Source organism: Schistocerca gregaria, chromosome 1 (genome assembly GCF_023897955.1).
Source record: "Schistocerca gregaria isolate iqSchGreg1 chromosome 1, iqSchGreg1.2, whole genome shotgun sequence".
Lineage (NCBI taxonomy): Eukaryota > Metazoa > Arthropoda > Insecta > Orthoptera > Acrididae > Schistocerca > Schistocerca gregaria.
This window is the reverse complement of record NC_064920.1, coordinates 600,019,544-600,031,419: the sequence shown is the minus strand read 5'-3', so window position 1 is coordinate 600,031,419 and position 11,876 is coordinate 600,019,544.

The window sequence follows — 11,876 nt, the reverse complement described above, 5'->3', positions numbered from 1 at the left end:
CTTTATTGTGCTTTCATAACTAATATCTTTGCTGATGCTTATAGTTGGTTTTTGATTATATCTTTATCGCTGTTTCATTTTTTAAATAAATTTTACCATGTACCTACATAGCTTCCCAATATTTACAGTCAAGCAATAGGAACAGAATGGGCACAGTTAACAGTACAAGCATGTAACTCAGCAAAAATGAAATAATGTGCATGAACACTAGACTGGAAAAAGGCCAAATAAGTAATAATATGACGTATAATCCCGGAATGTGATAGAACAAAAATTATGCTCCCTCATATGAAGAGCTGAGCCCTCTCACCTAAGAACAAATAGTAAATAACAGGTGTGAATAGAAAGCACTGTCTCTCAGAAAATTGGAAAGCATGAAAGATGTGATGAGCATGTGTAACTCAGAACCAACTGACAATGAATCAAGCAACTACAGTGAAACAAAAAGTCAACAACTGCTCTATGTCTAAATGTGGAGCGGAACCACAAAAAATATGATATGGAGGACATACAATCACATGGAGAAAGGCTACCTAGTTGATCACAAAGACACAGGAAATGAAATCCTGAAAACAAAACACCCTCATCATTAAAAAGACTACTATCTTGCCACTGTTAAGATGAAATCATTACATAAAAAAAGCTTATACCTTATCACAACTGTGCATTCTATTGTGAGAGGTGCATGCTACAATGAATAGATGTGACCAGTAACAGTTTCTTGGATGTACAAGCCACACCTTCATGGCCACTGATTTATCTGTCCTAAATTGAGTAGCACTGATGTAACCTGGAAGTGATGGTATGTGGGTGCTGCCACTTGTGAGTTGCCTACTGGTCTAGAGAACCATATCTGTGAACTTCGAATGTCAACTGTCTATTGAGTGATTGAATGGTGTCCTACAAAACATCTGGCAGAAGAAGACAAGGAAATTGTGATACTGTCACGTGGCTTGTGGAGTTGAGCTAGTGCCAGTCATAACATCAGAGTATCTGACAGATGTGGCACCACCACATCCCACAACGGCTGCAGCAAGCATAATGAGCTGCATACATGTTGGCGGCCTGGCAAACCATAGCACTCTGTTATGTGTTGGTGGCTGGATCGAATTAATTATCACAGAACAAATAGATTCAATAATCTTTGTTCCTGGCAATATGGTATACGTGTATTTCATTCATTGTAACTCAGCTTTATAATCTCCTAAAGGACTAATTAGAATCAATAACCAATAGGTTATAGGCCAAGAAAGAAATTAGTGAAGTTTCCACATCAATAAAGTTCCATGTATTCAGACACTGATAAATCAAAAGGACAAGTATTTGCATGGTATCAATTGTTGAGGTTGTGATTTTTATTAGTGCGTTTGTAGGGACTCCATTCAGGAAGTACTCCAAATAATGTTGTGGCACTCCATTCATTGATGCACTCGTTTTAATTATCACTATCTATAAGCTACAATTGCACTCAGACTAGTGTGGATAGCAAGCATGGGAGCAGCTAATCAACTGAACAGAAGACAAAGATAAAGGATAATATACTTCATTGAAGAACTATGATTTCTGATAGCAAAAGTTCCCACACAGGCCTTCCCGTTTAGGGTGGAGTACTGGGACAGAAGCGTAGGCATCTACACTAGTTGAAGATGCAGTCATGCCAGTCCATGCCGGAATTGTGGGTGGTTGTCTTGTGGAGGGAATGGTGCAGCTGGTGGTGGAGGTGGAGAAGCAGGTGGCAACAGCTCTAGCAGTGTCACTGAACAACATTGTGACTTTGAGTACTGCTGAGCATCAGTAGGTGGAAAAATGCTGTCCGGGTACTGAGCATCAGCAGTTTTCTGTAGAATAAAGACAAGTTTGAGTCAGTGTACTGAAACAGTTAAGGGTTTAGCGTGAGGGAGTACATCAAAGGTGTTAATTCCTCTATTTAGAACTTTGTGAGGGCCAGAGTATGGTGTCTGCAGAGCTTCATGTACTGTGTCATTATGCAGTATTGCAAACCTGCAGCTTTCCAGGGGCTTATGAATGAAACTATCGTAAGTTCTGTGGTGATGAGGAGGTGATGTGCTAATGTGTGAGATGTGCTTCTTCACATGGGTGATTAGAGTAGGCAACTGATTGGTGATTGGAAGTTCTGTAGGCTTCAGAAACTCCACCAGTAGGTTCAATAGCTCTCCTCTGTGCCCATGATGCCTGCAAGTCTTCCTTAAATCTGAACGACTCCCACCCCCCCCCCCCCTATCCCCCCTGCTCCTGTACACTCATCCCTGTGGCATGTTAATGCAGCCTTTAATGTGTGACCCAATGCTCTGCAGGTGACAGGCAATGGTGTGATAGCTTTTCACTCTGCACAGTTTTCATATTTCTGAGAATGAGGTTGACTCAAACCGGTGGTCCTGGACTGTGGTTATTGTGGCTGGACATCTGTAGGGTGAGACATGAAGTTGCACCATGGCTTAGTTATGGTTTCTGCCATAATATCTGGTATGGGCTGCACCTCTACCCACCATGTAACATGCTAGATTGCAGAGATGTGTTTATATAATATGGACTCTAGGGAACAGGCTAACTACGTTCAGGTGAATGTGCTGCAGTCTTCCTGTTGGAAGAGCTGGATTTGCATAGCACACTGTTTTGCATCACTGGTAGTCTTCACAAGCCTTTTTCCACAGTTTGCAATCACATGTCATATATGGCCAAACTAAACGGTTTGTCGCTAGTTTGTTGGAAAATCGAATTTTGGGATCTAACAGACAGTGGAGATTGCAGAAAATGTGATGTTGCACTGAAAGTGGAACCAGTGGGTGAGATCTCCCTTGTAATACATCACACCAGATTTGTTTCTCAGATCCAGAAAGATAGCAGTATTTGAAAATCAAACCAGTTGATTGATCCTACAGTAGCGCCTGGATTTGTGGGGCATCTTCTTCAACTGAACTGAGGTCATCATTTATATTTGTAGAGAAAGCATTTATTCAAAACAAGTGGTCCACCAGGAAGTTCTCAACGTCCTCGATGTACTGAACGTTGCTGGAAAATTTGGTGATATAGTGTATGTGTCAACAACACTTGGGTAGCAGTCATTACTTGGATTTTGTATGGCAGTATGAGTGGGTGATGGTCAGTATGAATAGTAAACTGCCTAACCTCCACCTCCAATTTGAATTGCCAAACAGCCTTGTACAGCCATTTGCATTGTAGGGGTGCAAGGGTAAGTTTTGTGAAAAAAATTGTAGTGGCTGCTGTTGTCCGTTTTCCAACTGTTGCAATACTGCTGCAACTGTTATCTCTCTGGAATCAGTTGTGACTGACAAGCAAGGATTCTTGACAGGGTGAGCCATGGTAACAGTTTTTTGTAGGTGCAGTTTGATATTATTGAATACCGTTTATCCATGTAAAAGCTTTCTTGCTGGTGCGCCAGTGAGCGGACTTCTACGTTGGCAACATGAGGCAAAAGTCTTCTATAAAAGTTAATAGCTCCAAGAAATCTTTTAAATTACTGATAATTGCTTGGACATGGATCCTTTCTGCTGTAGGGCAGATTCTGGGCTGATTGAAGGAGTATCCAAGGAATGTTACCTCTTTCTGTTGGAGATGCCATTTTTCATTACACATGTCAAAAGAAGGTTTGCATCACGCAAGTTCCCAGAACTCCTGAAGATAGACATTGACTGTGGATATTATATCACAGGCACAGTCCGTGTTACTCTTCAGGGATGTCACTAAAACCACCCAAAGATGTAAACAACCATACATGAGCAGTACCTATTAGACAGAGGGGTCCGACAGCCAATCATTTCCAGTCATTACACACAGGAAGGAGGTAAATGACTCATGTTGTCTGTAATTCACCATGCCTAGATGGTCAGTACTGCGGTTTGATCGTTTCTGTATTGTTACTTTGTGCCAGGAAGGGCTCTCAACAATTGAAGCATCCAGGGGACTCGGAATGAACCAAAGCGATGTTGTTCGGACACGGAGTAGATACAGTGAGACAGGAACTGTTGAAGACATGCCTCTCTCAGGCCGCTCAAGTGCTACTATTGCAGTGGATTACCACTATCTACAAATTATGGTTCTGAGGAACCCTGACAGCAATCCACCATGGTGAATAGTGATTTTCGTGCAGCCACAGAATGTCGTGTTATGACTTAAATTGTGTGCAATAGGCGGCATGATGCACAACTTCACACCCGAAGGTACATGTCGAGGTCCATCTTAGCAACCACGACACCATGCAGCATGGTACAGATGGGTCCAGCAACATGTCAAATGGACTGCTCAGGATTGGCACCACATTCTCTTCAATGATGTGTGTCGTATACGCCTTCAACCAGACAATGGTCAGAGATGTATCTGGATGCAACCAGTTAGGCTGAACGCCTTAGACACACTGTCCAGTGAGTGCAGCAAGGTAGAGGTTCCCTGCTGTTTTGGGGTGGCATTATGTGGAACCGATGTACGACGCTGGTGGGCATGGAAGGCACCGTAACGGCTGTAAGATACATGAATGCCATCCTCCGACTGATAGTGCAACCATATTGGCAGCATATTAACAAGGCATTTGTCTTCATGGATGACAATTTGTACCCTCACTGTGCACATCTTGTGAATGACTTCCTTCAGAAAAATGACATCGCTCAACTAGAGTGGTCAGCATGTTCTGCAGACATGAACCCTATTAAACGTGCCTGGGATAGACTGAAAAGCACTGTTTATGGATGATGTGGCCCACCAACCATTCTGAGGAATCTACACCAAATTGTCATTGAGGAGTGGGACAATCTGGACGAACAGTACGTTGATGAACTTGTGGATAGTGTACCATGAGAAATGCAGGCAGGCATCAATGCAAAAGGACATGCTACTGGTATTAGAGGTACCAGTGATTACAGCAGTCTGGACCACCACATCTGAAGGTCTCGCTGTATGGTTGTACAGCATGCAATGTGTGGTTTTCATGAGCAAATAATGGGCGGAAATGATTTTTATGTTGATCTCTATTCCAATTTTCTGTGCAGGTTCCAGAACTCTCATTTTGTTGTGTGTATTTATCACAACATGATGCTCTTCTAGACTATCAAACATACGACAGAGATGTATTTCACGTTCTTGGAGTGATAATGAGAAGACCAAGATGGCATCAAGACACAAAAGGCAGAACGGGGAACTATAATAGTATCTTGTCTGTAAGACTCTGCCATTTCTGGGCAGCACCTTTTGTTAGCTGTAAGGCCTCCTAAAGAGAAATACATGTAATCTGAATGGTGTTATAATCTAGTTTTGGGCACACCTTCACTATAGGAGTCTCTAAATACGCTTTTCTGCTGTCTAAGACGTTGAAGATGGTAGCACTAGCCAAAGCATGTGAAACATCCAGTATACTGAGGTGACAATATTCATGGGATAGCAATATGCACATATGAAAATGTAGGATTCCTTGGGGAATCACGATGATAAAATCTTCTCAGGTTGACAGCTGAGTCAATGCATTGTTCAGCTACGTTTCAGCAAGTGTTTTTACTTGCCATTTTCAGGCCATCTTCATGTCTCCTCCGGATCTTTATGGCTGCTGGACCATGGGGTTCTCTTCATCCTCATTGGCACTCTGGACAATCAGGTGCGAACCGAATTGACGTGGCAGCGTTTGGTGGGGGGAAGCTGTGGGTGGTAGCTCCTGGCATCTCGTCTTGGTGCGGTCTGTTTATTCCATCTTGGAGTTTTGTTGACACAGCGGTTGTTTCGGAGTCTTGTTGAGTCATTGAAGTAGTGCTGATTTTGTGGTATCAAATTTCTTAACAGCCACTGGGGCATGTGCGATATTGCTGATAATTTGAGAATAAAGTGCAATATTACTTAATAAGATCACAAATTTGGATGAGTCCTCCATGACGCCATGGCTTTGTAAAATGAGTTCAGCAATTTAAAACCATGATACAGTATGCTAAGTTTGGAAAACTGGCAATTTAGGAAGGCAACAGGCCTTAGTGGAATGGCATTGAAGTCTGGATTACAGTGTGATGGTATGTTCAGTCTAAGCTCGTGGCACATTTGTGGAGTGGGAACAAAATTTGAACACATCTCATGAGGTCCAGCTGGTTGGGATATGTACTGTGCATGAATGGATTTGTCAGGGGCAGAACTGATTCAGAAGTGTTCTGAGTTGTACGTTGATAAGTAGCACAAACTTCTTTAGCTGTGACCTTGCCAATTAGGTCTGTATTGCACGAATGTTAGTCATCTCTTTGCCCACCATCTGCATGGTTTTTGAAATCTTGCTTTGGCACGACACTTTCATTTTTCACTTCTACCGTGTGCTGTGCAAGAGGCTTGAAAATGGTTGTCTTTGCACTGTAGAATGGGTTGCTTTGAAGTACTTGTGTGAATAATGGGCGTGCCTGTACATTAACTATGGCTGGTGTTGGCAATGTAGCTGCAGAGCTCTCTTTGATGGTGGATTCTACCTTATTGCATTTTCTGGGAGCAGCACTGTAGGGACATCACTCAAGAAGTACTCCGAATAATTTTATGGTACTACATTCATTGATGCACTTCTTTTGTTTATCACTATGAATACACTTCAGTTCCACTTGGGTTAATGTGGATAGCAAACATCGAAGCAACTAGACAACTGAACAAAAATCAAAGATAAGAAAAAGTGCATTATTAAATTAAGAACTATAATCTCTGATAGGAAGAGTTCCCACAAGTTACTGTGTTTCCTCTCTTTGGCTGTGGTTTTATCATATTTTTGTTAGGAAAATTTTAAGATTTATTTATTGAACTAGCTGAATGCATCTGAGGTGGTTTTGGATGGACAATCACTGTGACTACTTTTAACGTTTCTTGACAAAACATACTTTGTAACTGTGCAATTACAATTTTATTTATATATAGGCACCGATTACGTTTGTGCACTCTGAATAATAATATAATAGGATAGATTAAGTACTGGATTTGTGAAATAACATATGTGTCTGCGATTTCTGAAACTGTCACCAAAAAGAATAGGTATCTTTCATTTGTCAAGATTGTACGCAGGATTCCATTAGGTGCTGATAATTAAAAAAAATTGTGTGAGCTTGTTATTATTCGAGTTTTACTTATTGAGAACTCTCAAGGTATTATTAGAGAGCTTTGCCTGGTATTTTACCGATTTATTTAAGACATTTTTAACTTTTTAAGTAATTTTTGTGTTGCAGAGCAGCAACACGGCAGAATGAGCCGCCGCCATGACAGAGTCAAATCTAGTAATAAGGGCAATCATACCACAATAAGTGGTCAGTTAAAACGTGAATTTAAAATTATTTCTTACAGCAGTTCAAGATTGGAGTACAAAGCAGCGGATTTTATGTTGTGTTTCACAGGCAGATGTGGGCTGCTAAGATTGTAAACTTTAACAGTGTGCTTTCATGTTTCAAAAAGATATCTTGCTACGTAAAAATTCTGAAGAAATAAAAGTTATAGAAAAATCATTTCCTGGTAGATAATGATAGTCTTATGCTCTAGTGTTAGCTGAGGCACTGATTAATAATTAATGTTAACTAAAAATCCACTGCACAGTTTGAGGTTCTTTAGGCATTGCCTACGGTAACTTCATTATTTTTTGTAACAGAAATACATTCAGAACGTTTTTACGATAGTCATAGCAGAGATGAATATTGTTGTGGATTATATTGAGTTACAGTAACAAAACTGTTCATTATAAAGAAGCCAGTTCCAGTATAATAATAATTAATCTCATTTGTTTGCAACATACAACCAACCAAAGTTAACCAGTGTACAGAAAAAATAGTGCAGTGCGAAAGACTTTCAAGATAGTGATAACTACAGTTATTCAGAGGGGAGTTAATAATATGGTTTGCACAACTTTTAGACCAAGGGCTGATATGGAATTTGACAAAGGAAAAAGTGGACCCACAAATGTTGGGTATGGCAATAAGTGCCATATGCCTTACGAATCTTTTGGGGTCATCCATTATGCAAATAAGGGAAGTTTCTTCCAAGGGTGAAATTTAATTATTAAATCGTTTTTGAATTAGTAAACTCAGTTTTTAATTTCTATTGAGCCACGTTTATGGAGGAAGTAGCTCCATGCAAGAAAATTAAAAACCCTTTTAGCTTTTGGAACTAACATGTACAATGGTATGACAGTGTGGGTGTAGGGTGTTTCCACATGTAAGTTGACTTAAGGGGTTGGTGGTGTGGAAATGTAAGTGTTGGTGGTGTGGAAATGTAAGTATATGTAATTGATGTTTGTGGAACCCCAGCTTTGGTTTAAGTTTGTCATCATGCAAATGTGACTTTCAAGATGGTGGCAAGTGCAGTTATTTGTAGGGAGAAGCTAGTGTTAGCCATAACTTATCAGTAAGCTTTGGATGTTACTTGAGTCTCCCTTATTCATATGGAAGTTAAATTGTTTTCACAGCTTTTAGCCAAATAGTTTATATTGATGTTGATGAAGAAAAAATGGACCCACAGGTGTAGAGTATGGAAATGGGTATCTCATAGAAATTGTTTGGAAACACCCAATACACTAATGAGGGAGCTATCATCAGAGGACAAAGTTTTTTTTTTTTTTTGAATGAGTAAAATCAATTTTGAATTTCTTTTGAGCCACATTTGTGCCTCTATACAAAAATCTAATACATGTACCTGAGATGCCATGTGTAACGCCTACAGCGCCTCTCATTGTTGAAAAAACAAAAATAGCTCCCAAATTAGCTCCCATGTCCTTAAAATATCAATTAACAAAATGACCCAAGCCCGTCCAGAAGTAGTAATTACGAAAAATTAAAAAAAAAAACAAGTAAAGGGAAATATCTAGCATACAATGCAAAAGAAAAGGAAAATTTAATTATAAATTTTAGAAGCATGGGAAGGGGGAAAAACAGTAGAAAATATTAAAATGTTAGTTATTCCAATACGTAAGAAAATCAATATTATAGTCATAGAACGTAAGTCTGGGACACCAAAGATAATGTTTATTAAAGTATAAACACAGTCTAACATAACAGTCGCGACGCTTCACCTCGATTTTGTTGCATTACGCGCAAGCAGTGCACCAAGCGGCCAGTAAATTAAACTGTGAGTTCGGCGCGATCGTGAAAGCGAATAGTGGTTGCTTATTTTGATTTCTATAATTGTTTTTACAAGCGGGAGTGTTTCTAGCTCCATAAATTGGAGCAACAACAGGAATAAGACGCCACAGCTGCCTTTTTTAGGTTTTTAAGTATCCTGAGAGGTATATACCATCATGTTACTAAAGAGTATTGTCAGGATTCACTTGCAAACTACATGTGTATTAATGATTAATGTTTCGTTTTAGTAGTATAAAATGGCTACTTAATAGCAGACGGGAAGACCTTATGAAAAAAGACCCATTTTACCTGCATAATAATATTAGGTTTTGTTCGCTACATTTCGAACAAAACCAGTTAATGAACGCAGACAATAATAAACCCGCGTGGATTGCAGTACCCACATTGTTTGACATCCCAAATAAGCCACCTCAACTGGCGATGAAGAGGAACCTGCCACAAAGATTCGACAATCCATCTAAATCAGTAAAACAGTCGTATGAGACAGAAGCAGCCAGTTCAACTCTCCATGTATCTGCCAGATTCGTGTGAATCATCAACACAGACCTGCTTTAACTTTGAAGTGGTTACATTAACTGCAGTTATCTGTGTCTTACAAAAGTGTAATGTTTGGTTTGTATTTCATTCATTCCTGTTGTTAGTCACTTAAATTTCCTTGCTTCATTCGTCTGATGACATTATTTTCTTAGCACCTTGTTCACTGACAGATTGTTTGAAAATTGTTCAGATAATTGGTTTTGCGTGAAATGTAATGTAATCAGCTCAATTTAATGTTTTCGACATATTTCACTCACTATGTGGCACTTACTTATCCCACTTAGAATAACATAAAGATGAAGATCGTACTTGTGGCAACAGGCGACAGTGACAAACACAGTAGACCTACAGAACGATAAATCAGCTGTCGGTCGCTTTTGCATGTAGAGGTACATCTCTGTGCTTCTTACATGTGAATCTGTTTGTTCATATTTTTTTCATATCAATGTGGTAAGCTGCAATTCTATCCAACGTCACAAGTGTTCCTTCACTGGATTCATGGTTTATGTCCCTACTTGCGCTTATTTTAGAATCATTTTTAGAAACATATATGCCTTCTGATTCTATACAAACCCTTGGAGGCAAGAAAATAACTCAAATATTTCCTAAATTACATGGGAAATGAATGCAAAACAAACATTATGTTTACGACGCGTCTGCCGTTCATCTTGCTCGCCGCTTGGAGCGCTAGTGTTGCTCCATCTGTTAAACGGCAACAACTTTTACACCAGTGAGTGTCGGGACTCTAATGTTAGACTGTGGTATAAACAGCCATACGTTGTAATTACGATACTCCAGTCTCCAGTCTGTTCTAGTTCGGAAGTTATTTAGGACGTACAGCTTTAGAGAACAACCATTGGGACTTCGTTAAACGGGGATCAACAATAGATCGCGATGTGATTGTTTTTGAGGATTGTCAATTCAAGACTTTAATTTGGAAAATTATCAGATTAAATAAATGGGAAGGTAAATAGTAATCTCTTTGGCTTTAATGACAATTCGTGTGAATATTTAAACGCTTTACTGAATTGAGAATTTTAACAGGATTCGGACTTCGAATTGTTATAGTGGGAAGCTTTAACTTCACGTGACTAGTGATCATAGTTAATGACAGTTTGCGGATATTCAATAGAAATAACTTATTTACCGAAAGTGACAAGATATTATCTAACATCTCTGGTGTTAGCGGGAATTATACGTAAGCTGGATTAACACTAGCAAGTCGCTTGCAGAAGTTATTGCAGCAATTTATTGCTAGCCACTTGCAGCTGTGTTTACGCAGCAGCGCAAGAATTAAGCAAGATTCTTCCGCAAGTTCTTTGGCAAGAAACTTGCATCAAAAACTTACTAATACTGTTTACATATGCTTTCAGTACCACTACGAGTGTCAGCCGAAGTGTAAAATGACAGGTAGGTGGGTAAGGTATGCTGCAGCTCTTGTAATTGTAATGCAAAACGTGAAAAAGAAAAAGAGAAGTATTTGGATTAGAGAGTAGATAATGAAAAGGTCTCAAAATGGTGCCTGTAATAACCTTTTGAAGGAACTTAGTCGAGAGCATGGATACTTTTGAAAACTTTTGCAGAATGTCCTCAAATGATCTGGAGTTTTTGTTGATGTTAATAGCGCCCGTCATATCAAAATGTGACACAAAGTTTGGTACTGCTATTTCAGCAAAGGAACGTTTGATAGTCATTCTATGATTTATAGCTACTGGTGAGCTACGAATAACATAGGCATTTCATTTATTTATGTGAAAAATACAATCAAAAAAAATTTTAATTTTGAAATCTTTTCTTTGTTGGAGACTCGTACAAGTCCCTAATGTACTTGTTTCATATTCCCGTCAGCACGATTTCTCTGATTGTACCTGATGTATGTAGAGCCATTTTTAACATCTTGAAAATGAAAATTATTTGAAGGTATGTGAAAACACAAAAATGAAATTAAATTTTTATTGAAATAAACTGCATTTTACATAATGATATGCTTATAAAAATGTTTTTTTTTCTAATACTCATAAAATGGAAAGTGACAAGCTAAGTAAATAGAACATGTAATAATTATGCATCATCTTTTTCTAGACTACTAAAACAATAAGCAAGTGGATGCAGGTGGCAAAGGGGTTGTGTCTTCAAGTTATGCAACTTTCTATGTACTCCTTTTATGGATGTGTCGAATATCAACGAGATTTCATTTAATGCGCTCATCTTCTTCACTCTATCCTTAAAGTCTCAGTT